At 43.2% G+C, this 27389-nt stretch overlaps 1 long non-coding RNA gene across 4 annotated transcripts in view; it reads left to right on the plus strand.

Annotated features, from left to right (window-relative positions):
• Window positions 1-23310: 23310 nt before the first annotated feature.
• Window positions 23311-27389, plus strand: part of LOC309438195 — a 34932-nt gene continuing 30853 nt past the window's right edge. Inside the window, exon 1 of one of the 4 annotated variants that reach the window (XR_014183725.1) lies at window positions 23311-23838. This is a non-coding gene — a long non-coding RNA (uncharacterized lncRNA). The remainder of the gene's footprint in view (window positions 23839-27389) is intronic. The other 3 variants (XR_014183726.1, XR_014183727.1, XR_014183728.1) reach the window with 3 other exon arrangements.

Below are 27389 nucleotides of genomic sequence, written 5' to 3' on the forward strand. Positions count from 1 at the left end.
CAAAAATGCACTGCAAGCTTTCAAAGAATGCATCTGTTTATATTACCTCTCCCTGGCCCAACATCCTGTTTGGGGAAAAATAGCTTCTATAATGAGAAGCGGGGGAAAGCGAACAAACGATTCTCCATGAAAGAGGTGAAGGTCTTCCTTTTCCCCTTAGCGGCGTTTGGGGGTGGAATTTTTTTTTTCCTCTTCCCCCGAATTACTGTGCAGAAAACAGCGGACAGACCGGGCCCCGGAGGGCTCCTTTGGGGCCGTTCCCCCGGGGCCGGGGGCGGGCGGGCACTAGAGGGAGCCGCCGCCACCGCCGTGAGCTCCCGCCCGGGCAGGGGCAGCAGCACCGGGGCTGGCCCCCGCTCGCAAAGCAACCCCAGACACTCGGATCTGGCTCCGTGGTTTCCCTTCGGATTAGCGAGCCCGCCCCGGCTTGCTTCGCGCCCTCCCGTCTGCATCTGCCGGGCCCCGGTACCTGCGGGGCCTCGGGCAGCCCGGAGCAGCCGGCGAGGAGGGGGAGGACCAGCTTTTGGCTGAAGTGAACTGCCTGAGAGAGCCCGGACAGAGCCAGGGCTGCCAAACAAGCGGTTCTGAGAGGCAGCGAGCATCCAGGCACCCAGAAAAGCAAGAGGTTCCAGGCGGGAGATGATGTGAAATGCGGCAGGATTTCGAAGAGGAAAACCAGGGAGTGGCTGCGTCTCTGGAGATCACAGCAAGAACAGGCTCGCTCGAGGAGGGAGGAAGAGAGAGGAAGTGTCTTGCTGCGTACTGAAATGATAATATACAGCTCACTTTCAAGAGCCAAGCAAAGAAACGAAGTATGTGAAAAGACCTTTCCAGGCTGGGGCTTCAACAGTCTTTGATGAACAAATGTAAAACCTGCAAAACCATATTCCCATGGACTTTTGGCAGTGAAAAGAACAAATTAAACTTCTGCACAGATGGTACATTTCTTCTGGTGACATCAAAGCCCAGGAAAGACGGATAGCCTAAACCTTATCGCTTTCTCTCAATACCATTGACTGTTAGAACCCCAGCTTTGCAGGGTACATTTAGAAGCATGTGACTTGTGCAGTCTCACACTTCAGGGACAGGAGCCTAGGTCTCCTCCTAGCACCTCACTTTAAATAGGAGTCTTCCCCCCCATACCTTCACCCCTTCCCATTACCAGCAGCACCGTACAGAGTAGTATGGGCAATTATCATTAGGTGAACTCACCCATGGTTCCTTGTTGTTCACTTTTTTGGTCCGGACAGAACATAGATCCTGGGGCACAGGCACAGAGAGAGATTAGGTGGTTTAAATCTTATGCCTCGGGCCCCTCTCCAAGGAAAAGCTGTTGCTAACTTACAGCTGTCTCATGCTCTCTATGGAATGAGAGGGAAGTCCATTCAGTCTGGTGAAAATAAACCCACTATCATAGCTGGCATTCTCGTTGGTAGTCTCAGTGCAGAGGCCAAGGATTTGAGGGCTGTGACACATGAGGCAGCTCACTCCTAAAGAGCTTGATCTGGGTTGAAGCATGTCATCAGAAAAGCATGAGGAGCCTTGTGCTCCTGCTGTCAATACAGTACTTGCCCTCTTCACACAGACTGGCTTTCCTTTTCTGTCCTGCCAGTCTGGCACAGGCACGGGGACCTTCTACTGTACATTCACTTTAAAGGAGAAGGACACCCAGTTTCCTCTCACTAAGCTCAAGGACTCAGCCATCAATGCTGCAGCTACCCTTTTGCCATCACCATTTGCCCTTCTCCTGAAGGTTGTGTCCTATCCTTCTATCCTGTCTACTACGTGGCAGGCACCCTGTCATCTCCTCTGTCTGTTTACCCTCCTGTCTTGCTCCTCCTGAGCTTGAAGCTGAGTGCCCAGGCAGTACCCGGGTACAGTGACACACAGCTGGGCACATTCTCAAATGGATGAGCAGTGAGAAATGGGCACAGACATCATCGTGCTGATGGGCCTGTGAGGAGGATTTGGGAGTCCCTGGAGACTTGACTGCCCCACACTGCACCACAGGGAAAGCCCAGCGTTCTGGGCAACAGCCACAATGTTTTGGCTCCTGATGCCAGCCGTGAAAGGACTTGAGAAACTCCCCTTGAGTTTGCTAGTGCTGCAACATCAGCCATTTGAGCATCCTCTAGCAGGTGCACTTCCTTGAAGAACAGTGCTTCTGCTTTGTGAAGCACTATTGACTGCAGGGCCACAAAAATTTGTCGCTCTTTACATCACTTAAAATGAAGCTACTATGAGACATCGCGAAGAGGGATGTCAAATAGAGGAATTAAACTTCGTCAAACAATTGTTCAACTCACTGACTCGCCACAGGTGCAGCTCTAAGAGTAAAGCAGTTGTCAGGAGCTCTTCCAGGAGCACAGCAGTGATGTGGCTGTGTACATGCTCTGCCACTGTCAGCCTTCCCCTCTAGTTTAGGATCAAGAGCAAGTCTAAGGCTGTGCAAGATGCTATCTCAGGCAAAAAGTGTTGACTGTAATAAGGCTATTTATCATACAATACAAGAAAGCAGAAGCTTTCATTATAGAGGCCTAGAGGTTTTTATATTTGTTGTTTAATCAACAGGTCTGAGAGTTTATATAGACTCATCCTAAGGCATGAAATCTCTGTTGAAGTGGATTTCATAATCTTCCCAGATTAATTCATTTAATACGGTAAGCATAAGCATAGGATGCAGCAAATAGGCCAGAAAGACTCTGTAAGATAAGAAAGTACAGTGAGCAAGACAGACAGGGGATACACCACCAACAGAAATCAGAACACAAAGAAAAGCCTTCTAGAAGAGCTGTCATACATCAAAACTGATTTGCCACCCTTACATCGCCACTGTAATGACCTCACATTGCACAAGCTTTTCCTCATTGACCCTAATCCAACAGCCACTGCACCTGTGGGTGAAATTAAGGAGGCAAATCACCCTGGGAATGACCTACAGGCTTTTCAAGTGAAAGAACAATCAATTTAAAAAAAAGAAAAGTTAAAAATAAAAAGTCTGCTTTGAGTCTCCAAGCTTTCCCAGGCAATTCTGGGTGGCCTGGTTTGATCTCTTCTCCCTGCATTCACTGACATAGGTGTTTTCTTGATACAACTTTCACACTCTCACTGTGAGTCCTCCTCAGAGCTAAATGTGCTATGTGCTCAATCTCCAACTTGAAAAAAAAATTAAGAACATGGAAAAATGTAAGCAAGGGGTGCTCCAGTGAGTGCTCCAGTGAGTGCTCCAGTGAGGCCATGTGGACAGCTCAGCAGCCCCCGCAGCAGCCAGCTCCCGCACACCTTTCTCTGAAGGCTGTGGGAAGGGTTGTAAATTATACGGTGCCAAGAAAATGGGAGGCCTGCAGCTGTTTTGGGTCCTGAGGTGAGGAAGTTAAAAGAATAAAAGAATTAGAGGCAGCTCTTTCACGTACGTGATTAGTGCAATGGAATGTCAGATTCGGCAAAGAAAGTTTTCTTATCAAGCTGCAGATTTATTAAATGCGTTCCAGACTTGTATTGCTTCATTCAAGTTTAACAGAGCTGTAGTACTTAATATGCCCTTTAGCAATTTAATACTCTCTTGTACAAATCATTGGAAAATTTAAAATAGAAAAATATGTCCAGGCTTAACTGTAAGAAGAAGGGGAACTCTGTACAAAAACAGAGGAGAAAGAATGCATGGGTAAAACTGAATATTACTGAATATCTTACCACATGTATTATTCTGCAGAGTTATTAGTATGTGCGCTCTCATCTGCAAGCTAAAGGAGGAACTAGCAGTAATAAGTTGCAGAGCAACAATTTTCAGCATCAGGGCTCGAAACTGGCATCACATCATGCCCAGAAATTACTCCTCAGGAAACACGTTTTATACACTTTTTTGCCTTCAGAGAGCACAAATGTGTGTTTCTTCTTTAAGGAAATGAAAATCAGTTGTTGGTGCTGCTTATAACAGGCAGGAAATATTGCTGTCAGACATCATACAATTGCTTGCACAATAAAAAGAGATGTAAACATTGAACTGGTACATCATTGAGACAATAAAGACAATCTTTGTTGGAGACAGAGAGAAGAAAAGCCTGTAAAATGCAAGGCTGCTGCGTAATTACATGTGAACATAAACACATTCATACAAACATATTTCTGCATAAATGTTTTGGGTTTCATACCCTGTGTAAGAAAAGTTGCTTTGAGGCTCTATGTGCCCAAGGTGTGCAGGGGTCTGTCCCAGTTCGGATGTAAGAGGATGTTATCTAATATTTGGCAGGTATGTCGGAAAGAAGGGAAGGGCTTTATTTTGCAGTAGTTAATTAGACTGCTTGACTTTTGTTTTTTGTGGTTTTTTGGATTTGGTTGGTTTTGGTGTGGGGGTTTTTTGTGTGCTTTTGTTTGTCTGTTTGTTGTTTTTGTTTAGTTTGGGGTTTTTTTAGGAGTAGAGGCTCTTAAAGCAGCCTGCCCAACACATTAGCTGCATTATATTAATAAAAGCATGCTCCTGAATCTGTAACTGCGCTGCACAGGGTCGGACCAGAAGATGTGATGGTGCCTGTTGAATGCTACAGTTCATTCCCAGAGATAGAATCAAGGTGCAGGAAAGGGACAGTTACAGACGTGATGAGTGCATCCATCGTGATCTAGGTGCAACTGGTACAAAACTGTATATAGTACAACACTGTATCCTGGCCACCTCTAATCACACTGAATCATTCTGTCAGTCTGTTGCTGCAGACCCAGACTGACTGCCAGGAGCCAGCGTGAGTCAATGATGCCCACAGATCACAGGGCCTTACATAGGCTGGGAAGAGCCATCTCTCCCAGGGTACAAATATACTCGGAACATAAAGGACAGCGCGATTAAAGATTTGCCAAAACTCACAAACTGAGTGAAGCAACATCTGGGACCATAATCTCCCCTCTCCTGCCATAGTCACACACTACCAGGCCCTGAGACATTTTTAACAATTATTGTTGCCTTCCACTGGCCACCTCAGACTAACTCTTTCCATACTATTTAAGGGCTGCAGGACTGGAAGTGACCTCCTGAATCACTGATCCCAGTCCCTTGTAATTGGAGGCAACCGCATCATATGAGCCTAGTCAGAAATGCCTCAAAGTGAGCGGGGTGGTGGGACGTGATGAGTTCATCCTTCCAAATCCCAGAAGCAACACCCAAGCAGTTGTGGCAGTGATTGTCTCTTGCTCAGACATTAAGGGAAGACTACGGTTGAATTTGTGCTGAAAATTGGTTTTTTTTGCTTGTCATTTTCCTGACTTGGTTGCAGAAATGCAAGTGAGGTGGGATCTGGGTAGAGCAGCCACTCATCTCTCCCACCATGCTAAGCAGCAAGGGCACTGAGTGCTAAAAAGCAACTTGCCAGCATCTGAGACCTCAGGGAGTCCTGTTGAAGCAGGAGCTAGTACAATATATTGAATATCAGAAAGATCTGGTGTATGGTAATGGGGCCTAATTTAGGCATGAATGTGTTAGCAATGTCTGCCTTTGAAAAGCACATATTTCATGGCCTCTGGGATACACAGAATTTATTTCCTGAGCAGGGGGAGAGGGCTTTGATTCTCCTCCCTTAGCCTGTACCTCCCACTTCACTGCATGGCAGCCTGACACTGTGCCTGCAGGAATGACAGGAGGGAGGACCTGGTCAGTTGGTGGTTCTGTCTCTGCTGGGTGCAGGTCTCAAACAGAAATTTTTTTTCTTTCTTGTCATCTGATCCACTTGGTGGAAGGCATGTGCTGTTGCATCAGCTCTCTTGTTCACTGGGGAAAACACCCTGCAGTGCATTTCTCCTACCAGCCCTTTCAGAGGCCACGAGCTAGGGAGCAGCGTGGGAGCAGCACAATGTGCTTGAGGTGGGGATATGTGACCAGAAGAAAGAGATGTCTGAGCAGAATTGCTTGGATTTTGAAGGTGGGTTAGAGACACAACTAAAACAAGAGGTATCGGGCTGTCACAGCAGCCTCTCTACAGACCTTAGAGGCAGCTGGGGGCCTAGGTCACCTGGGTGCTGTTTAAAAAGTTCTCTTGGATGTAGGCAATATATAAGGGAGTCTGAATACAGGCCAGAAGTGGGGGGGGGAGGGCAGAGAGGAGGAGGGGATGTAGAATTTATGTACAGAAAAAGAAGTAGTGTCAACCCTTGCAGGAAAATAGTGCAGTCCTAATGGCTCAAGAGGTCAATCATTCATAGAATCATAGAATGCTAGGGATTGGAAGGGACTTCGAAAGATCATCTAGTCCAATCCCCCTGCCGGAACAGGAACACTTAGATGAGGCTACACAGGAATGTGTCCGGGCGGGTTTTGAATGTCTCCAGATTAGGAGACTCCACAACCCCCCAGGGCAGCCTGTTCCAGTGTTCTGTTGCCCTCACTGAGAAGAAGTTTCTTCTCAAGTTTAAGTGGAACCTCTTGTGTTCCAGCTTAAACCCATTACCCCTTGTCCTACCATTGGTTGTCACCGAGAAGAGCCTGGCTCCATCCTCGTGACACTCACCTTTTGTATATTTGTAAACATTAATAAGGTCACCCCTCAGTCTCCTCCAAACTAAAGAGACCCAGCTCCCTCAGTCTTTCCTCATAAGGGAGATGTTCCACTCCCTTAATCATCTTGGTTGCCCTGCACTGGACTGTCTCCAGCAGTTCCCTGTCATTCACAGCAAGTGGGACGTAACTGATAAGTACAAGAGAAATTCAGTACGTTCCCAGGCAGTTAAAGGTCTTCAGCAATTGCACTGTGCACCTAACAGTGGCAACAGTGGTACCACCACTACAACACAGAAATAGCCAATGACAGGAAAACTGGTCTTGAACAGTAAGTTAGTCACAGTCAAGTCTTTCTTTATTTTTTCAACATTTTAAGCCTAAGCATAATGAAAGAGCGCTGCTTCACTTTAGTGTTTTATATGAGAACTAGTGCTGTTTTATCAGCTGTTTGTGGATACATGGACATGTGAGCGCGTGAATGTGTCCACTGAACAAAAAGGTTTCACCTGGACAGTCCATCTTTCAAGGTTGTTTTGAGGTTAGACTGTGTACCCCAGTTGGATATGAGATGCTGTACCCATGGCTTTGCCTCTAGGAACATGACACCTTTCCTGTTCAGGTGCTGCATGTCGGTACTTCCCCGTGATAGCTCAGCAAAAAGTTCCAGCTGGCACTGACAAATTCATCAGTAGGTGTAAATGCAAAGCAGGTGGAGGCTCTATTGGCATGGTTATCCACTGATCTCCACCCTTGGATTTTGCTGATAAGGGCAAGACTTTGCCTTTCAGACCAGAATGCTCCCCAGTCCCCTGAGTGGAGTGCAGGCAAATCCACTTGGATTGTTGGACCATGTCATGTATTGTTCAAAAGCCTTTCACATCTCTTGTAACAAAGTGCTGCTTAAGACAGGTGGCAAAAAAAAAAATTAGAGAAGAACAAAGAATTACATGTGCAAGGTCTGCTGTTAGTAGCTTGGAGGTGACAGTAATACTAACAGGATTTGAGAGCTTCTGCTTTTTACAAAGAGAGTTGATTTCTGGGAGTCTTTTTGATGAGCATTCAGATCCATCACAAACCATCCAGACAGATGTGTTTGCTACTGAAACTTCTTGAATGAAGATGGGAGGAAGGCTGAGGAGGATGAAGATGGCAGATTGCTTACCTGATCTTGCCTCAATACAGTGTATTTTTTCTCTGCTGAAAATGAAAGCATATCTCTTCTGAATGCCAGAACATTACGGCCAGTGAAATGGTAACTACTGAGATGAAGACCAACACTAGAAACATACGGTATGACCCAGAGGAAGGAGCTAATGCTGCCAGAACAGCCACCTGTGTGAAAGGCACACATCAGCTTTAACTAGCTCAGGGTTAGCAGGCTGAAACCCTGCCTATCATCTGCCTATTTCTACTCCAAGTTTCCTTGCACAGCAGAGCAGCAAGGGGAAGACCATGTTTCTGACCAAGCAGAGTGAAAACAACAGAGCATTTCACCGGCAGTGTAGAGATGCTGGTTCCAGTAGCTCCCTCCCTGCTCTGCAAATTCATTTTGAACCCGCAGGAAGCTTAATAAGTGACATGGAGAGTTGAAGCATGATTCAAAAGTGAAAGGAAACATGCACAGTAAGTACCCTCCCTACAAATATTGCCTGACTTTTATCCTTATCCCATCACTGCTAGAGCTACTCTGAGTGCTGACTCTTCTTTCTTTTAAATGATTAAACCCTGCTGGGGATTGGGGGAGGAGAGGGTGGTTCAAACCACAGAGAAAGATGTGAGGCTAAAGGTCAGACAAACCAAACTGATGTTTCCACACCCAGTTCATACTGGGCTATATGCTCAGTTGGACTCTGTGTTCACTGGATATTTATAAAGAATTGCCTCAGTCTTAGTCTTGTGTGCACACACACGCACAGCCCAGTGAGGCAGATCAGTCTCATTAGCCCTGTTTCGTACTGGGTTTCAGATTCAAGGTGCAATGCCAGGCTCAGACGAGGGCAGCAAGAGGGGCCCCTGAATTAACACCCCAACTCATGGCACAGCATTCTCCAACTTGTCAGTGGTTGCTGGGACCATTGTGGAAGGTGGCAGCAAGGTTATGATGGGCAAACATGCAATCAGATGAAAGATTCTTGTTTCCTTAATTCACGGTCAGCCCTCCAATGATCACTGGAAACAGGAGGGGATAAATGGAGATGCAGAAACCAAAGTATTTGCAATTTTGTGGTGAAGTAAGTTTGTAGCTTTGTGGTTTATTTTCAAGGATAGGTGTTACACTCACTGTGTTGAGCACAAAGTATCTCTAGGTTTGAGTCTGTCCTGTGGGATTAGAGTCATTGGATTTGGAGACAACCAAGCTGTTATTTGGGGAGGACAAAGAGGTGGCTCTGTCTGAATGGCACATTAAATCTTGCCAACTCTTTAGAGACCTTTCTCTAGAAGTGGAGAGCCAGAGTCCAGTAGGAGTACAACCACAGCTTTAGAAAGGAAAGAAGTAGAGGTAGGTTCTGATTTTTGGCAGCATAAACCCACCTCTTTCAGGGATGCCGCAGCCTCAGACCTCACACCAGTGAGACTGAGCCTGGAATGTGTTTTTCGTTTCTCACTGAAACCAAATTTGGGCCATATTAACAAATATCTAAGGAGATGCATATGTATGTATGTCTTTAATTACTGGAGCACTATGGCCTAGAACACCAACGTGCTCAAGCACCCTGCTCTCTTAATCATTTAAAGTGCTGTGCATGCTGCTTGGATACCTCCTAACACTGTTTGCTAGATCAGATATCAAATAGGAATGCTAAACTTTGAAAGCGGGGCAGCGGTATGCCTTGGTAATTGCCCTTCTTTCTGAACAATGGAAGCCTGCTGGATAGGACAATGATTTATTAGCATTACCTCTCCTGCCTTCCCCCTTCTCCATATGCCATTCCAAGCAATTCAATCAGTAATTTTTTATCGCTATATTTTATTGTGGCATACTTATCCTAGAGGACTAACAAATCTGTGCCCCTAGGAAATTTGTATTCTCATAGTTGTTATTGGAATCCAAAATATTTTTCTACCATTGTTGTGTGGACATTTTTCTCATTCTTAGAGCCACAATGTTTTGTATTGCTGCTCTGGCTCCTATCCCCTTTACTTCCATCAATAGTAAGAAATTGCTAGAAGTTAGAAGTAGTCCTGTGGCTGGGATGTGGCTTCTGAGCTCTTTGTTGCTGTGGCCATTAGGACATCTTACATCTTACATCTTACATCCAGTAAATCCAGATGTGATAGAGCAGGATTTGGACTGGAGCTGCCCACAAACATTAACCAAATTGCAGGAGCTACTACAACAGAGGGCTGCTCCTTACCCCACAGACATCACTGCTTACATTTCATTTCTAGCTAGTCTAGGAAATCATCATCTTTCATCTGGTCTTTGACTTTACGTTTGCTGAGTTGCTAAAATAGTATCAGGAAAAAAAATCTCAGTGTGCACAATGATCGAAAGTCCACTGGAGCCCATGGCTGCACGTGACCTGCTCAGCCTCCACTGCTGCTGCCACATGCTGCTGACTGATGCTCCAGACCAGCAGGCACTTGCCATCTCCTCAAAGCTATTGTCTCTGAATCTGGAAATAATAGCCCAGCAGGACTTCTTGGGCATGCTTGCAAGACTGAGTGACAGATCTGCTTCTAAGAATCATGAAAATTGCTGCTCTTTGTAACAGGGCAATTTTAGCCCCTTCTGCACTGCCAATGGAACTTAAAAGGCCTCATTCACACAACTGCCACTCTTCTCAAGACACTGTAATAAAACCTCCCAAACTGGAATGGAAGCAATTGACATTTGCCAAGTTCATGTGTAAATGATAGTTTTTTGTAGTGAGCCAAATAAGCCACCGGAGCAAGCTATCCAAAGAAATTTTTCAGAAATAGCTGAGTCTTGATGGAATAAGTCAAAACTAACCACCTCTTTCAACTTCAAAACCTATGAAGCTATGGTGAAACATGGCAAAGCACTCAAATGACTTTTACTACAAACATGATATGAAAGATACACAAGATAGACAACTACAGTCAGTCTCACTGTTAGTATATGCCAAGTCCATCTCTAATCTCTTTAAAGCTTTCCCCTCGTTGCTCCCCTTATAGATATCATGACTGCACTAACCTTGAAAAGAGATATTTTTTTAGGGGTTGGTTGTTTGTTTCAAAGCGATGGCTGACCTGTGGGAAGCAAAGTGTGTGAGAACCAACCTCTATGCTGAATAGATATATCTTTAATAACTTACTGAAAATGTGACCGATGTGCTCCAAATGGATCCTATGAAAGTTGTTACCAAGAGAAACTCATTTTATGTTTTGCAATGCAGTGAGCAATACATAAACTTTTCATGCATGGTCTGCTAATGAGTCAGTATTTTATCTTTAAAGGGGAGACGAACATATTTTTCACTTCTTTACAGAGTGTCTTCCCCTCCCTGTGGATGATAGCTTGCAGGTAGACCACATTCCCATACAAATGGCTGAATTTGGCTCATGAGCCAGGGGTTTGGTAGATGCTTTGGGATTCAGCCACAGCAGACGTGGGAGGATGCTGATGTGATGCCTATGATGCAGTCGCTCCACAAACAGCAGCCTCTGGGTCACATTCACATGCCCGCTGCTTGACTGCCTCTGCAAGCACAGCCGGGGCTCTCCAGCTCACCTGCATGAGAAGGAAGTAAAGAAATCTGATACTGAAAGTGGTCACGTTGCCTCCCTTTGCAGCCAGTCTAGATATAGCCATGTGCCTGTCATCATGTTCCTTCTTTCCATGCTTATCTTATTATTGTTTACATTGTTTGCATTGATGGACTGGCCAAAATAAAGCACCAAGCAAAGGTGTGCCTGCTCATTTTTCTCCCTCCCTATTCAATGGGCTGAATTCTGCCCATAGTTCAGCACGGAGAGGTGTCCTCACTGGGGTCTTTCCAGGACCACGCTGTGCCTGGGGTCCAGCTCAGAGAGCAGCTTCTCACAAAATGAGGAAAGTGATTGTTCCCACACCAGCTTTGCTTTGGGATGCAATGAGAAAAATGTATCTGTACAGGTTAGAAACCTTAACAGTACCAGTCTTTCCAGTGTCGTTCATGCTTCGTGTGCCTTCATAAATATTTTTCAAAAGCAGGCTGTGTCAATGGAAAACAGCTCCTTTGTATGAGGAGGCCTGATCTCAGTTGTTTTCATGGAGCTAGGCATTCAGTCCAGTCACCTGTGCAGAGAAAAGCAGCAGAAAATATGGTTTTATGTCAAAAAGCTATTTCCTGGTAAAAATGGCATCTTCCTTGGCAAAAGCTTCTTAAAACAAACAAAAAAGGCACAATAGACAAGTTTCTCAATTCCAGCCTTGTTATAGACCATATCTGCCAGACAGCAAGCACTGTTGGTCACACAGTAAGTGACTTTCCCTTCCTGCCTTATTGCTGCTCTGAGATTCTGCACACACTCTATGTATGTTTACAGATACAGCTCTGTGATTACTTTGGAAGTGCAAAATACTTGGCGTAAAGGATTGCGACCGAGTTTCCTTGGCTCCAACAAGTCGCCTCAGTACCTTCAGTTTTGGATAACCCAGAACAAAATTTTAACTTCAAAATACCATTCCGTTTTTCAGCAATAAAACAGCGGTCTCAGAAGGTGCTCTCTGGTGCTGCCTGACCATCCAACTTAATGCCTTCAGGGTTTAGGAATGAGACTGATGGAAGAATGCAAATGCACATTTGAAACTGGCATTTGGGAGGGTTTCCTGGCTTTGATTCCTGCTTTGTGGAGTCCTGTCAACCAGCCAGTTGTCTGGGCATGAGTGTCTGAGTGGTCTTGCCTGGCCATTTCAGTGTGATCCATTAGTCAGTAAGTGGGATACAGTCTGCTCCTTTGGAGATGACCTTGTGCTAGAATTTAAGGTTGTTTGTTGCTTTGGGTTTACTACAGGCTCTTTACTCTCAGCTACCTTGTACCCGAAATGTACATTTTGTACTGTCTCCCTTCTCCTTTCTACTACCCACATGCTCCTGCTTCTTCTGGCTCCAGCTAAACCTGCATCAGCCGACTCAAACTTCTGCTTGTCGCTGAGCTTGGGGCTGCTCAGGACTTCTGCAAGAGCTCCACACTACGTGTGCAGGGCATTGGTGAATGAAGAGTTTTGTATTGGCACATTAATTACCAAGGGGCCTGGTGCAGTACAGGAAATACAAGTCCTTTTCTTATATAAACACTTTCAGTTTGGGTTGGCTGAATACCTGGATACAAATTCTCTATGGGTTGAGATCCCTTAGGTTTATTTATCCAGTTATGTTCCTGTTTTTTAATTTAACAACTCCCCAGCTATCATCACCGTGGTAGAAAAAACATTGATGTGCAAGGTACAGGAGATAATTTTATGTTCGATTTTAACAGAAACTAAGAAATCTGTTCAGCCAGAAGTGTCACTGAACAGGTCTGTCTATTCACACACAAAAATGGAAGAACTACAGTCTCTATTTCTTCTGCTTTCCAGAATAGGAACTTAAAACTCAGACAAAGGTAAACAGTAGTTGTTTTTTAAAGCTCTCTCCATTCTGATAAGAATATTTTGTTACAGGAAAAACAAAACCAAAATCCCCACACACAGGGAAACTGGAGGATTTATAATCAGAATACTGCATCCTAATTGCACCAATATCAGAGATTTGTACACTGGAAGAAATACTGTCAACACTGAAAACAATCTGAGCAATACTGCTTTGAGATTTTAATAACATGGAGTGTCAAATAAACAGGGTTTAGGGTAAACACAAGTATTTGTTAATTATGTCTCATTAAGCAGAAAAGAGACAGAGGCATTCCAGAGATAAAAATAAAGTATATGGGTTAAAACAGTAGAAATAAATTAGGATTGAGAAGTGTGTCCATGAAGTTGACTATTTGTCTGCCTCTCAGCCGGCCTTACTTTGTCTCTCTGCTTCTACCGTTCCTTCCATTTTGCTCTTGTTTCCAGCACAAAGCTGCAGATTGAGACTTTGGGAGGGCTGGGAAGGAGCAGATATGACTAACTGCTTTATTTAAAAAAAAGAATCTGAAGAGGTAAGATCCCCTTACAAGATAATCCTTGTCTGAAAAGTATTTCTAACAAAAAGGTATTGTGTCCACAGAGGTAAATCTTTTGGTTTTCTTTATACTAGATAAAGATAATTAGTCACTGGACTGAAACTTGATAGTAGCCTGCCTGTAGCAGCACGACAGTCAGTAAGGGCAAATGGAAGACACTACTGATGAGTCGTAGACATATTTAAAGAAAAAAATTGTTTCCTGGAACTGAGAGGAGTTGGGAGGAAAAAAAAAAGTAGATAAAAGAAGAATGATTATTAACTTAGAGACAAGTGTATTTGACAGTGATATAAAACTGATTTAGTAATTTGGTAAAACTGAAGAGAAAAAGAAAGCTTGAGTTAAAAGGAAGTAAACTAGGACCAAAATCAGATCTAAACTGATCCACACAGTTGCAACACTCACTCTCAGTTAAATTTTCAAAATTTAGTGAAATTCAGAGCACGTCATACAAGAGCCTGAATCCTCTGTTGAAAGGGATAGGTTCTTCTATAGAATGACCCAGATGCCAAAACTTCAGATCGTATGAATATTTTAGTGTGTCTCGGAAAAATGTCTCCAGTAATCAGGAGCAATATTCAAGTGAAACGAACTATGCATTAAAAAGAGATAAAAGCTTGGAGCTTTAGGAACATGGAAGATGTAAAAAGCAGCTGAAGACAGGTAAGAATAGGGCAGCTGTATTTCTCTGATAAGCAACAATATGACTACTTTGATGCAAGGAATGTTACAAGAGGGAAATAGCGCCTTGATAAAGATGATAAAAGGATCAATGGTCATGTAAAAAAGATAGTTATTCTGTTCTTATCTGTGTTTGGAAGCCAGAAAGCTAATGCGCATAAGTGCCTTCTTTCCACTCACAAAAGAGGACTATATTAAACCACGCTGACTCAGAATGAATATTTTGAAAATCAGCAGACCTAGAAAACTTGCAGTCAAGAGACCTACAGAGATGATGGAGAAGTTCCTGGCCTAGAAATACTCATTTTTAGTGAATCTTGAAACACCAGAAGGACACTAGAACAATGCAGAGTGTTCAGCCAACATCACAGTATGTTACCAGCACACTTGACAGCACTGTGCTCAGTTTCCCTGACAAGGGAGGGATCCTAGGCAGCAGAATAATGAATTGTTAATGAAATTAGATGGGAACATAGTCACTAGAAGTTTTCACCAGTTTACAACATAGCATTCCTGTAAGAAACTGATGATATGCAACGTCTGTGTGATTTCTTCCAAAGGGATTAACACAGGGCTTGAAGCCACTCCAAAGAGCTTATTAGCTGGTTCCCTTCAGATGGGCATCCATATGCAGCAGGTTATTCAATGCTGCTTAGATATGACCAAGCTGAACCAACAAGCAGTTAGATTGTAGTTTGACTAGAACATCTCAGGCATCAGTTGCGGGTCACAGGTAAGACCGAGGCAAACTCAGTCTTACCACATTGTCAAAGAACTGTTCAAGTGAGAGACAGTGACTGATCTCTGCTGTAAAAGAGGTGAAAATGTCAGAAAGGTACTTGATTTAACCTTTCAAAGCCAAGCCAGGCAATCAGTATGACTCAGAGCATGTGGGCAAGAGGCACAAGCAAAGCACCTAAGGGAGTGGGATCTCATTAGTAGCTGGAATGCAGGTCAGCTTCTGAGAGCAAATGAAAAAAAAAAAAATCCCAGAATAAGAAACAGAAAATTTTACTACCCAAATCCAGTTTGAGCAGGCACGTACTTTTATTCCTGTGTACAGTATTAGGGAGATGGTTTCAATGCCCACAGTTTCAGAAGGTTGTTGAAATATTGGAAAGGGTGCAGAAAACAGCCACAAAAATTATGCAAGGTCTAGAGAAAAAGGCCATAGCGAAGACTTGGAGAACTCAGTCTGTTGAGTTTAATAAAGACTTGTAAAAGATGAGAAATGACTCAATTACGGAGGATGTTTCCCTCCTGGGGGAACATGTCATGGACTAAAGAGCTCTTAATCTAGGAGAGAAATGTGCAACAAAAGTCAATAGCTCAAAGCAGAAGCCTGGCAATTTCAAATGAAAAAATAATCAGAAATGTTTAACAGTAAGCATAAGCCTTAAAACAAATTGCCAAAGAAAGTGATCAGTTCTTCATGTCAAGCTATGGTCACATCAAAGTTCCAGGCCTTTCTAAATGACCAGCTTCTGTTAGGCAATCCACTGGGCTCCTTATGAGAATAAGTGTCCAAAACCTAATGGCCGTTCCCAAGGACTGAAACTTACCTAGCTTAGAGAGGCTTAGGCCAGATGAGTTATTGACCTCTCTAACCCTCATTCTGTGGGTCTAAGAGGCTGGTAAATGTGAGCTTAAATTTTAAAATTCTTAGTTACCAGCCTTATTTGTCATCTCTCTTGTAAACAAAGACTTTCTGCAGCTTTTGCCTGTCTGTACTTGCGCCATCCCTGGAGACATCCAAGGTCAGGCTGGACGGGGCTCTGAGCAACCTGACCTAGCTGAAGATGTCCCTGCTCATTGCAGGAGGGGTGGACTAAATGACCTTTGAAGGTCCCTTCCAACCCAAACTATTTTATGACTCTGTGGGTGGGCAAAAAACTGTCTCTGCATCTCTGGAGATGCAAACTCTCTGCTGAGTGACTGTCTCCTCGTAGCTAAGTACCCTGCAACAGCAGGGGCTTTTCTTTTCTTGGGCTTATCCATTTTCCTTGAAAAGGGGTAGTTCCTCTCTATGTGTCTCTCTTTTTCTCTCCTTCTCTCTTTCTCCATCTCAAGCCACAATTGCCGAGTCTCCTGGAAAATATTTTCTAGCTTCTGGAATGGATTATTATTCCTGCTCGGTGCAGATCTTCTGTGCTGTATTTCTCTGGATGGTTTTCAGAGCCTCTTGGGGCCCACTACTTCCCATGGTCTGGCAAAATCCCTGACCACCACTTGGGACCTTGATTTGTTTATTTTAGCATTTATAGTGAAAAAAAAAAAAATGAAACCAATTGATGCCAACCATTGGAACAGAACACAAATTTAATATAGACCAAACACATTTCTGTGCACTAAAGAAAGATGTAGAATAAAGGCTTCACCCAACGTCAAATTAAATAAAGGCCAGAGTTAGAAGTTTTGTCTTGCAACACATTCTACAACTGTCCAAACTGTATGGCAAGAAGCAATAAATACTGGAACCAAGGGCTTGGGGGTATGTGTCCTCCTGCCTGATCCCAGCAGCTAAGGCCCAGAGATGGACAGCAGGAGCATTCTGGTTCACTTCAACTATTGTGAAAATTTAACACCCTCAGGGCAAATACCAGCTCTTGTTGGGGAGTACTGGGCTGACGAGGCACTCAGCTCTAGGAAAGCTAGTGTCTTAAATAAGCACACATGGCACAGCCCTCAAGGTAGCACTTGCCTCTCACCTAGGGCCCTACTTTTCTGATACTCTGGTTTTTTACTTCTCTCCTGCTCCATGCAGGAGGTGGGCTGTGGGACTGTCTTACTCCATTGTCTTTAACTTGATTTTTGCACCTCTCTCCACAGTCTTCCCAATTTGGGACATTTCTCTGCTTTGTTAAAAAACAGGAGGCAAAGTAATTGTGTCACTGAGGCATCTGGGAAAAGCTATCCTACGCTTCATGGTGGCGTGCACACCCAGGTTGAAAATGGTTGTTTTCCTCAACTGCCTTTCCCAAGTCCCTGGTGTTGCTGTTCACCCCAGTAGGGCTCCTGGGTTTCCAGCTCTTAGTTCCATGGCTCAGACAATGCCAAAGCCATTGTTTTTTGTGCTGGAGATATGTGGTTTCTGTGCCAGAATTTTAAGTAAGCCATGAAAAAAATATTAACATTTTTGTGTAGACTTACGCAACTTTTTCCATGAAGACCCTAAAAAATGGTAAAAGTCTTGCCTTCTCATTAGCCATAGCAAAGTGTATGGTAAACATGTCTTCTTAAAGGAGCAAAAGTTTGTCCAGAAAGAGCATATTTGCAGACCAGAGATGTTCTGAAGGACATCACGCATACACCTCCCACCAAAAGACCTCTGCAGAGACCTAGCTAAGGAGACGGGTGTGAAATCTGCTTTCCAGGCAAACTTCGGTCTACGAGCACAGCTGCTACTGCTCTTGAGCAGTCACAAAGCATGGCTACAATGTCAGTTAGGTTGGTGGAAAAGTCCTACAAAAGGAACAAGCAACCCCTATGTCTCAATGTGGCACCACTTTTTACCAGTAGTTATCTCTTCTGTCCTGAGCAAGAACAGTTGTCATCGCCAGCCGTGCATGCAAACTCTGGGGCCTGCTGCTCTTCTCCACTGCCTCCCACCAACAGCCCCAGCAATGCTCCCCGTGCTCTCCTACCAGGAAACACTATTGTACATGAGATCCCAAACACTTTATGAAGTGCTTTCAGCCTTTGCATGCATATCAGCATTTTGTAAAACACACAGGGATGGAAACACAGATGCCAAATGCTTCAAGCACTGAGACTGATTAGTGGTTCAAGGTTTGTCCTGAGGAAATGCTTACTTTTATAAAATTGTGGGTTGCTCTCACTTGTGTTTGAGCAGTCTTCATTGCTCAGGAGCTCAGAGGTGTCCTGTGAAATCTGCATGGACCACCATGTGTTTTTGAGGTTGATGGGTGGACATACACCCATTACAGAGACTAGCTGTACAGATGCTCAACAATTAAGCCGTTAGTGGACTCCTACACACTTGTAAGGTACACAGGGCTCATGGAGTGCCTGCCAAGTTCCTCAAGTAGTAACAGTTCATGACACTCTTGAGATATCTGCCAGATGCCGACACAGTATTCTGAAGTTCCTATTTCAGGACATAATTTTAAAAATACTTCTAGTTAGGGATTTAGATGCCAAAAAGCATTTGTGTATGAATTGTAATGCAAACCATAAACCCAACAGGAAACATCAGAGACTTCTCCTTTTGCAGATCCAATGTGACTAAGGAGTGTTAGGAAAATGTTCCTTTATTGGCAAGAAAACAAATACATTTTACTGTCCCATATGTGCAAAATGAAACAACTAATTAACATATATCTGGCAAAGAAAGAGTATTTTTACCTTCCAGCATTGCCCACACATCCCAAATAATCTATTGATTGCAACATTTATGAGTATTTCACAGGGGGGCAGATGGTGAATGCTCTGCTAAGCACCAAGTTTGGCGGACAAGGAGGCACTGCAGTTTTAGTATAATAACTGAATCAGCAATTCAGCTCAGCCTGAATTTGCTCATGTTTCTGGAGAACACATTGGGAAAGCTCAGTGGCCTAGCAAAAGCTTTAACATAGCCGCTTTCCTATCATCAGCTGGCTGGCATAATCGCCCTCAAAGTACTAATACAATTCTTACCCTTTCAGTAGATATCAAGCAGTAGAAAAGCAGTCCCAAGAAGAGACATTTATTTGCTTTGCCTCATATAATATCTACATTTATAGATTTAAGTTCAATAAAGAAGGAGTAACTGCATGTGTATGTCGTGTGTGTGTGTGTTTTCAGCACATTGGCCCTTTGATACTGACTTTTGCTTTGTTTTTCTCAATTAAGATTCTGGTGGGTATCAGGAAGTGTTCAAGCAAACAAGACATTAGCCCCATTTTTCCCAATATGTTTTTACAGGGGAAATGCAAGGACAGCAATAAGAGCGTGAACAACAAAATGCAGCTCCCAGCCCTGCAGCAAGCCGTCCTCGGTGCGCGGTTTTAGCTGAGCCACACCAGCCTCTGGGCCAGAATAAAGTATGTATGTTATTTCTGGGATATTGTCAGTAGCTCTTTGTAACTGCTGAGTAGATTCAGATATCTTCTTTATCAAGTCAGTGTATGTCAGTCCTCTGAGTGCACTAATAAGCATTAATGGCCTTGATCAGCCTCAGCTGGGGCTTCTACCCACACCCATGAGCCCAGAATCCCCATTTAAGCCCGGCCTAGGGCTGTTAGTCCTTGGCTGAGCTGTGTTGGAGTTCTGATGCTTTCCAGCTTGTCTGTCTTTGTTTTGCCACAGGCCTTGTTGACCCAGACCTCAACCTACAGATTGACATCCTGGCTAGACTTCAGCACAGCTTTGTTGTTGTGGACCTCCCCAGCCATCAATAAACTTGATCTTAACCCTAACCTACGGATTGAATTTCCAGCTTGACCTCAGACCTGTCTCATGGCCGTGGTATTGTCTTTTGGTCTGGACTCTCAGCTGGTTCTGACCATCATCTCCAGGTGTGTCCTGCTCAGCTCATTCAGATACTGTGGAAGTACTTGGGAAGGGCACTGTTTTGGGCATCTCTCTCTTTCCTCCTTCTTCTTCCCTTGTAGATTTCTACAAAATCATCTTTAAGAGGCTGCTACACTCTCAAACATAATTTAAACTGGCTAGGGTGTTCCACAGTACTTGGAGAAGGGGCTGAGAGGCAGATGGGCTTTGTGTAAGCCTTTGTTTCTCTGAACTCTTATACTATTAAGGGAGATTAAAGTGCTCAGGGAGTGGAGATATTTTACCTCCTTCGTTGTTTAATTCAAATTCATCCAACAAACACTGTAATGATGTATTAAGTGTATTTAAAATATTTTAAAACCACTGGTTTCTACTTTCTGTTTTCAGAACTGCTGTGCAAGATCAGCATTTTACACTGGGTTGTGATAAGAAGGAGCTTCTAAACAGCCATTAAGCTGCATGAGCATATGAGGAACTGCTCATCATTAACTTACAACAGAGGGGATTTTTGCAATTTTGAAAGACTAGCAAGTGTAGTTAAAATCTGTCCCTCTCTTTTTCTTTTTTTTGCTGTTTCTACAACAGCCTGAAGTGTAACCAGATAGTTTTTTGAGACCTCTGTCAGCAAGCAGAGTTTAGTGTGCAGGCACCAATCCTAGTATTATGGGAGCTTAGAGGCCTTTGAGCGCGGAACAAATTGGTTTTAAAAGCAATAGCAATTGCTAAAAGGATCACATTACATTAATAGATTCGAAAGCTTACATTATGAGCAATGCAGCAGATGAGAGTCGATGATATAGATGAAGTACTTTGTGAGCTGCTGGGAGTAAGACAGGTCCTGATTATGGCATTGACAGGAGTGGGTTGTGGGGGTAGCTGACACCTCATTAAAGTCAGGGCTTTCAATCTATCCACCACTACCATGGGACTCGAAAGGGGTGCAGGAGCAGCACTATCAGTCACAGGCTGGATGAAGGAACAAGGACAGCCTGTATCTGTAAAGTCAGTAGCACTCTGCACTGACTCACCTAAATGCTGCTGTGATAAACGTAATACTAATTAACTCTAAAAGGAAAAGAAAGAAAGAAAAGAAAAAAAGATAGGACCCCTGAGTAGAGGGAACTTTAAAAAGATCTGCATAACCCTGACAAAAGAAACCAAGGCCCAGATCTGCAAAGCTGTTGAGATGTGTGTCAAGTGGCTGAATAACTTTTAAGATCTCAGCCACAGTCTGAAGAGACAGAAAAAGAACTGGTGGTCTACTTAGCTGCTGCTTGACAGGCTGCTTTTCATCCATTTTGAGAGGAAGCCTGAAAGGCTGAGCTGTCAATATTTTTCTGGATGTTCATGCTATGGGAATTTCTTGTGCTTTTATTTGCTGTATCACAATATTCTCATTTACACGTGGTATACACATCAGAAGTAACTTGAAATGCTAGATGTTTCTTTGCTTGGCTGCCTAAATACAGCAACACCTTGTCTGGCAGACTAAATAAAAGATTAAAAGTTTTTTGGATGTAACTCCTTGCCATGATAAAATCAAGACCTTGATTTCCTCAAACACAAACTCCTCATTACGACCACACTCTAGCAGCAATGGTTAATGTCTCTAAAATAGAATAGTTATTATTAGCTAAAGCCAAAACATATTCAGTCAATCAGATTCTTGTTTGGGGATGTTATGGATGGTATGTAAAATGAAGTACTAATAATTGACAAAATAGCACAGCAATGAACTTCTATTCGTAAATTCATGCTTGCTGGTTTCTGAACTATTGTTATTGGCCATTTCTTCCTGGATGTCAAGAAGGCAGGGATGGAAAGGAAGAAAAACAAGAACTGGTAAACTAAATTTTAGTGAGCATACATATACAAGCATACATGCATGTACGTACGTTATCACGTGTGTTTTGTTGTGGGTTGTTTGTTTTGTTTTTTTTTAACAAGTGAGATAATGCCCTGTCCATTCTAAGCATTGCTTTTCTGCTGTTCTATCTGTACAAAGGGTTCTTACAGCATTTATAAAAAGATACAGAAGATGAAGAGAGGAGCAAGTGCGTATAAGACCCAAGAAAAGTGTACAAATCATGTGGACGCATACTGTGTGGGCAGCGTGTGCTGCCCCTTTGTGCCCTATCCACTGCCTTTAATAGTTTACAAACATCCTACTGGCCCTCAAATGGCTGTGAGGATGGTTTTGAAAATGTCAGCCAAAGATAAGCAATACAAAGGTGTCCACAGGCTGGCGGAGCAAGATCTTCAAAGATCTGAACTTTTGCTATTCATCTTAATGGCATGTTATTGCTTAAGTCATGCAGCAATGTACAGTTTAGTAAAGTTAACTATTTCATTGCTGGGTAAAACTTGCAAGGAAAAACTAGTATGATGAGTAATAGGAAGATGTCCACCAGTCTCTCTCACTGGCATCTCATTTTGGCTTCACTTCTGAGCTTCATATTTGTATTATAAAGATTTGTTTGGAAATTATTTGCTCTTAAGCTGATATTCTGACTGTTCTGCTGTTTACCTGACAAACTGCATTTACATCACAATTTGACACTACTGTGACCATTGAACGATAAAATTTAAGTTCCCAAGGAGAGAAAGGAAAGCAAATTTCAGGGTGATAATCCTGGACTATGGGAGAGCAGATTCCATTGCTTCAGGATACTGTGGGAGGCTGCCACAGAGCAGCAGAAGGATGTTCTTTTGATCTTCAAGAGCTTCCTTGGAGTACCAGAATGGCCCATTCCGATGGGCAAGGGAATGAGCAGTCCTGACAGGGGACTGGCTTGGGAACAGGGAACTCCTGACTGAAACAAGCTGCATCCTTTAAGGTTTTCTGAATTTAACAGGATGAAGCTTTGAGAAACCTGAAAGTTATTCCTCCTTCGCACAGCAGCGGTTGGGTGGTCCAGAGGTCCCTTCCAACCTACAGTATTCTGGGTTTTACGTTTACGCTGTGCCTTAATGGGTGTGCATTAAAAAGATAAATTCTTTTCAGTTAACAAATGAAAGACTCCTGGCCATTGTTTGAACTGAATATGCTGCTGCCAATTAAAAATGAGAAGTCTGTCTGATATTTCTGTGGTTCTTCCTATGACCTTTTTTCCTATGCAGCTTATTCTGATTCTCCACTGTAATACAGCCACCTATAAATTCCATATGCCAGCAAAGATCAGCAAGAATCATGCAAGTAAAGGCAGACAAAAAGGTTGATCTGTGCTTTCTACAGTGTTGTGTCTCTGTAATTCTGCAAGTTTTGGGCCAGATTCTGTCTCTGTTCCACTAGAGGAAGCAAATGTATCTTCCCCAATTGAAAATAACACCCAGATCTTTGAAGGCAGGACATAGGTATCTGTCACACTATTGCAAGGCATCTTGAGAAAGCATGGCATTTCAATATGCTTATTTCTTGTTCCTGCTGAAATGAGTGTGTTCTTTACAACCTAAGGTGGTGTGATGGGGCTCCAAGTTGACTAGAACATTGAGGCAGACCTGCCAAACTCTTTTTTTTTCTTAAGTTGGGCACTCCCAAGACTGTAAAAGAGCTTTTAAACTCGAACATGAGTTTTGTTTTAATAGGAATTAGATCTCATATATTTTAAAACAGACTGACACAAAGCAGAAATGAAAGCGTTTGGAAACTGGATTCTTTCTTGCCCACTATGTCCTTGCAGGATTATACAGTATCTAAAAAACTCACCTGAAAAATGAAAGGGGCTGATAAGAGGGGAACTATTTGGCAAGGGCAGGGGGCAGGTTGGAGGATATAAACTGTTGAAGGAGGTTTATTTTAAGACCAGCTTGGCGTTGTACATGTGTGGTGAAAGAACACCACGTAAAGAGAAGTCTCTGGCTGAGTTTCTAGGGTTGATTTCTTTGTTGGTTTGTGTTGTGTTCTTTTTTTTTTCTCTTCAGCTTTAATGCTTAATACCATATAAATTGCACATGGCATGATGGAAGAACTGGCCCATAGAGGAGATTTTGGTGGTTGTCACAGAAGGACAGAACAATGAAAATCTTCAGAACCGGCTACAGGAGAGAAGGTAAGAAAAGCTACAAGAGAGAGAGAAGCCTCAAACAGTGGCGGAAAGAGAAACTGAAATGGAGGAATGATTTTACCATAGGATAAGATGTTGTTTTGTAGTAACATTTTTAAAACCATAAGAAGTTTCAATCTACATTGTACATAGACTCTTCTAGAAAGGTAAACTGCATGTAGGAAAGAAATTATTTGGTAAAAATTTGTTAACATAAGAAAGTAGCTTTGCTCATAGGTGTTTTTTCTTTTTAATGGAAAACTGCAAGAGGCACACAGATGTTTCTCGAAGACTTAGTTCATTCAGTTTAATGCCATGGAATGCCACTGTTTGTCACAAGGATGTTCTAACACCTAGTTTTGGCTCTTACCTATTTTTAAACTGGCATTATGAAACTAAACAATCAAAGACTCTAACAGTACCTATTTAAAGCAATGGTTACTAGATGGACAGGGAGAGAAAACTATACAAATACCTTTCTCTTCTCCCGCTTTTAAAAGGACTGTGTGCATAGAAAATGGTGCAGATACTGTGGCCACTCCACTCCAAACCACAGACAGCTGTGTGAAGGAGAGCCCAGGGCCATCCCCGAGTCCACCAGCAATTACAGATCTGTGGCTGCAGAGCTCACCAGAAGAGGTGCCACACCACCAGTGGCTGTGGTGGCAAGACAAAGACCTGCTCAGGCCAGGGAGATGCTGGGTTCCTGATGGTTTATACTGGGTGGAAGGCCTGGGTGTGAGGGGAGAGCACGGTACCCAGCTGCCAGTCACAATGGCAGCCTGCAGTCCCAGAAAGGGCAGGTATGCATGTGGGGAGCTCACAGAGCTATTCCTTAATGAGTCTGCAGCATGCCGGTCTTTAGATTGGCATGAGTCAACCATTTGGTTTTTAATCTCTTCCCCTGCATGCATAGTGACTATTCATGAGAGGATTACTATGAAGTGCACGGAAACTAAACGGCATGTTTAGGATCTCACGGCTACGTGAATGAAAGTCACAGGCAAGCTTGGATAGCACAAGCAAGATGCAGCTTTGTTCGCATTTTCCAAAAAGAAACTTAAAAGACCAAATACTCAGTGTCACACTCTTACTCGCACTTATCCAAACTCATAATGTAGCATCAGCTCTAAAAATTTAATTGGTTTTGACAGTATGTAAGCGGAATACCTCACATGGGTGGCACCTCTTCAGGATTGCCTTGTTCTTATGGCTCAAGAAGTCAAGCAATGGGAGCAGGTGATCACATCAGCTGAGAAAGTAGAAGAGCCAGTATCTTCTGCAGATCTCATTTTTTAAAATGTTCTCAACAAGCATATGCCTGCCTGAATTTACCCTGTAAGACAATATAATACTCAGCTGTGTAACTACAGAGTTACTGCTTGCCAAGACTCCTGTAAAGCTGAAGTTTTATGTAGATCCAGGTACTTAAGGCTCGCCCTTGTCTCTGGGGCACATTTTGCAATGCTTCACAGTTAAAGTTACACACATATGCTCAGCAAAACAAGATCTCTTCCACTGGGATGAGGGGAACGGGTGCATGGCAGCTAACTACCAGTCTAAAGACAGAGGAAAATGAGTCACAGTCATTAAATAGGTCGCTTCCACTTTTTGCAGAAGTCTTCTTCTAGTAGTCAGGCTAGCCTCTAAAATAAGGAACTGTCTGGGCTCAAGTTTCCTTCTGTGTTTGCTGTTTCTGCTCCAGATAAGTGGGGAAAAATAAGGGAAAAAATCCTGCATAACAATTGGTGGTTTTAGCTGATGAATGTATGATTGTGGATTCTAGTGAAATTATTCTAACTCCTACCGATTGAACATGTGGGTTAGTTTTGTTTCATGCATCTACGTAGCTTCTTTAAAAAACAACCAACCAACCCACCCTCTATAGCAGCTGCATTGGCTTCTGCTATTATTTGCTTCCCTTACCAAAAAAAAAAACCAAACCTAAAACCTAAGCAGTTCAGTAAAAGATGAAAACCCTTTATTTATTTTTATTTCAAATCACGTCTTTGAAATGTGAGTTTCTGCTGGAAGAAGGAACACAAGCTTATCTGTAGTGAGTGGGAGGTTGCAGTATTAGATCTTTCAGGAAGCCTCTTTGACCTCAAACAGAGGGTCAAAGCATTTTGGTCATCAAACTCTTCAAACAAGGCATTTCACAGCATTTGAAGATGTAGAGATAACAATGTTTTTTCAGGAAATTTCTCAGAAGAGGGAGGGGTGGTGGTGTTGTTTTGCTGTAGCAGATACACTGCTGTCTGGAGACACTGTCCTTGCTGGAAAATTGATTATGGTTTAGTTTTGAAAGGGGGTGTTTCCTCTGCTTTTAGTTACCATATTAGGTGTTCATAAGAATAAAACCCCTCATTTCTCATGTTCCAGCTACTTCCCCGAGAGAGCTCTGTGTCACGATTTACTGAATGTGAAATAAGCTGCTGCTTCTTTTTTTCCCTCCCCCTCGAGGAAACAGTTGCTTTAGGACTGATTCTAGTAACCTGATACCACTTGATGTATTTTTGCTGGAATATAGAGCCTACATAAATTGCACCATAAGCACATTTCTTTATAATGGAAGGATCGGGAAGCTGCAGTTTGGCAGGCCATTTCATTGGTGTGCTTTTTTTAAGGTGGATTTTCCAGACGCATTTTTAACAGATGATACTGGAGACTTTTGCAAAAGGTATTAGGAATATGCAGTTGTCACTGTTCGTACAGAGCATCCCACCTGTAGACAAAATGGTATGTATTTGGAAAAGATCCTGCCTGACAGATATGGCTCTATAAGCTAAAAGGAAAACTGCTGTTATTTGTCCTTCCAAATGTGCCTAGTTATTTATTAGCAGTGTTACATAAGCCCAGAGAATCCTGCTGAAACTGAGTACAATCTTTGCACAATCTCAAATAGAGATGAAAACTTAGTCTCCACTTCCACAAAAAAATACACAGAGCAGTAAAATATGTATGCATTTTAGTAAACCAAAACATCCTTCCTTTCTGACTGGGACACAGTTGTTGATACAGGGACTTATTTAGATGCAGGATGGACAGATGTGACACTGCAGCATGGTGTGATGCAGGCAGGGGCTCTTCCAGTGCTGATGCTGAAGGCCAGAGCTTCCAGCAGGAGAGTTTCCTCCCAGCTGAGAAAAAGTTCTTATAGATTATGGCTAGAGAGCAATCAAGCAAACCATCTGGACCTACTGCATGCAGAGTGCATCTGGGGACTTTGCTTCCATTTGAGCATGTTGTTCCTCCTCAATAAAATGAGCCTGTGCTCCAGAAATTTTTCTTTTAAATTGTTGCATTGGAAGTAATGTTTATTAAAGGAGCCAGAGAGAGACTGAAATCCTTTGGCCATCCCCAGGCCATATATAGCAAGTGACGCTGTGAGAGAAGCTTCACTGGGCTGCCCTTCCAGCAGATATTTGGACCTTGCAGGGCTTCAGCTCAAGGGAAAAGGAGAAATAAATCTTCAAGGCACCTTTATTTCCATTTTTCCCTGGGGACACTGTCAACAATGGTGCCAGGTGAACTGGACAGGTGCCCATAACACTAAT

Source organism: Streptopelia decaocto (genome assembly GCF_964273445.1).
Source record: "Streptopelia decaocto genome assembly, chromosome: 3".
Taxonomy (NCBI): domain Eukaryota; kingdom Metazoa; phylum Chordata; class Aves; order Columbiformes; family Columbidae; genus Streptopelia; species Streptopelia decaocto.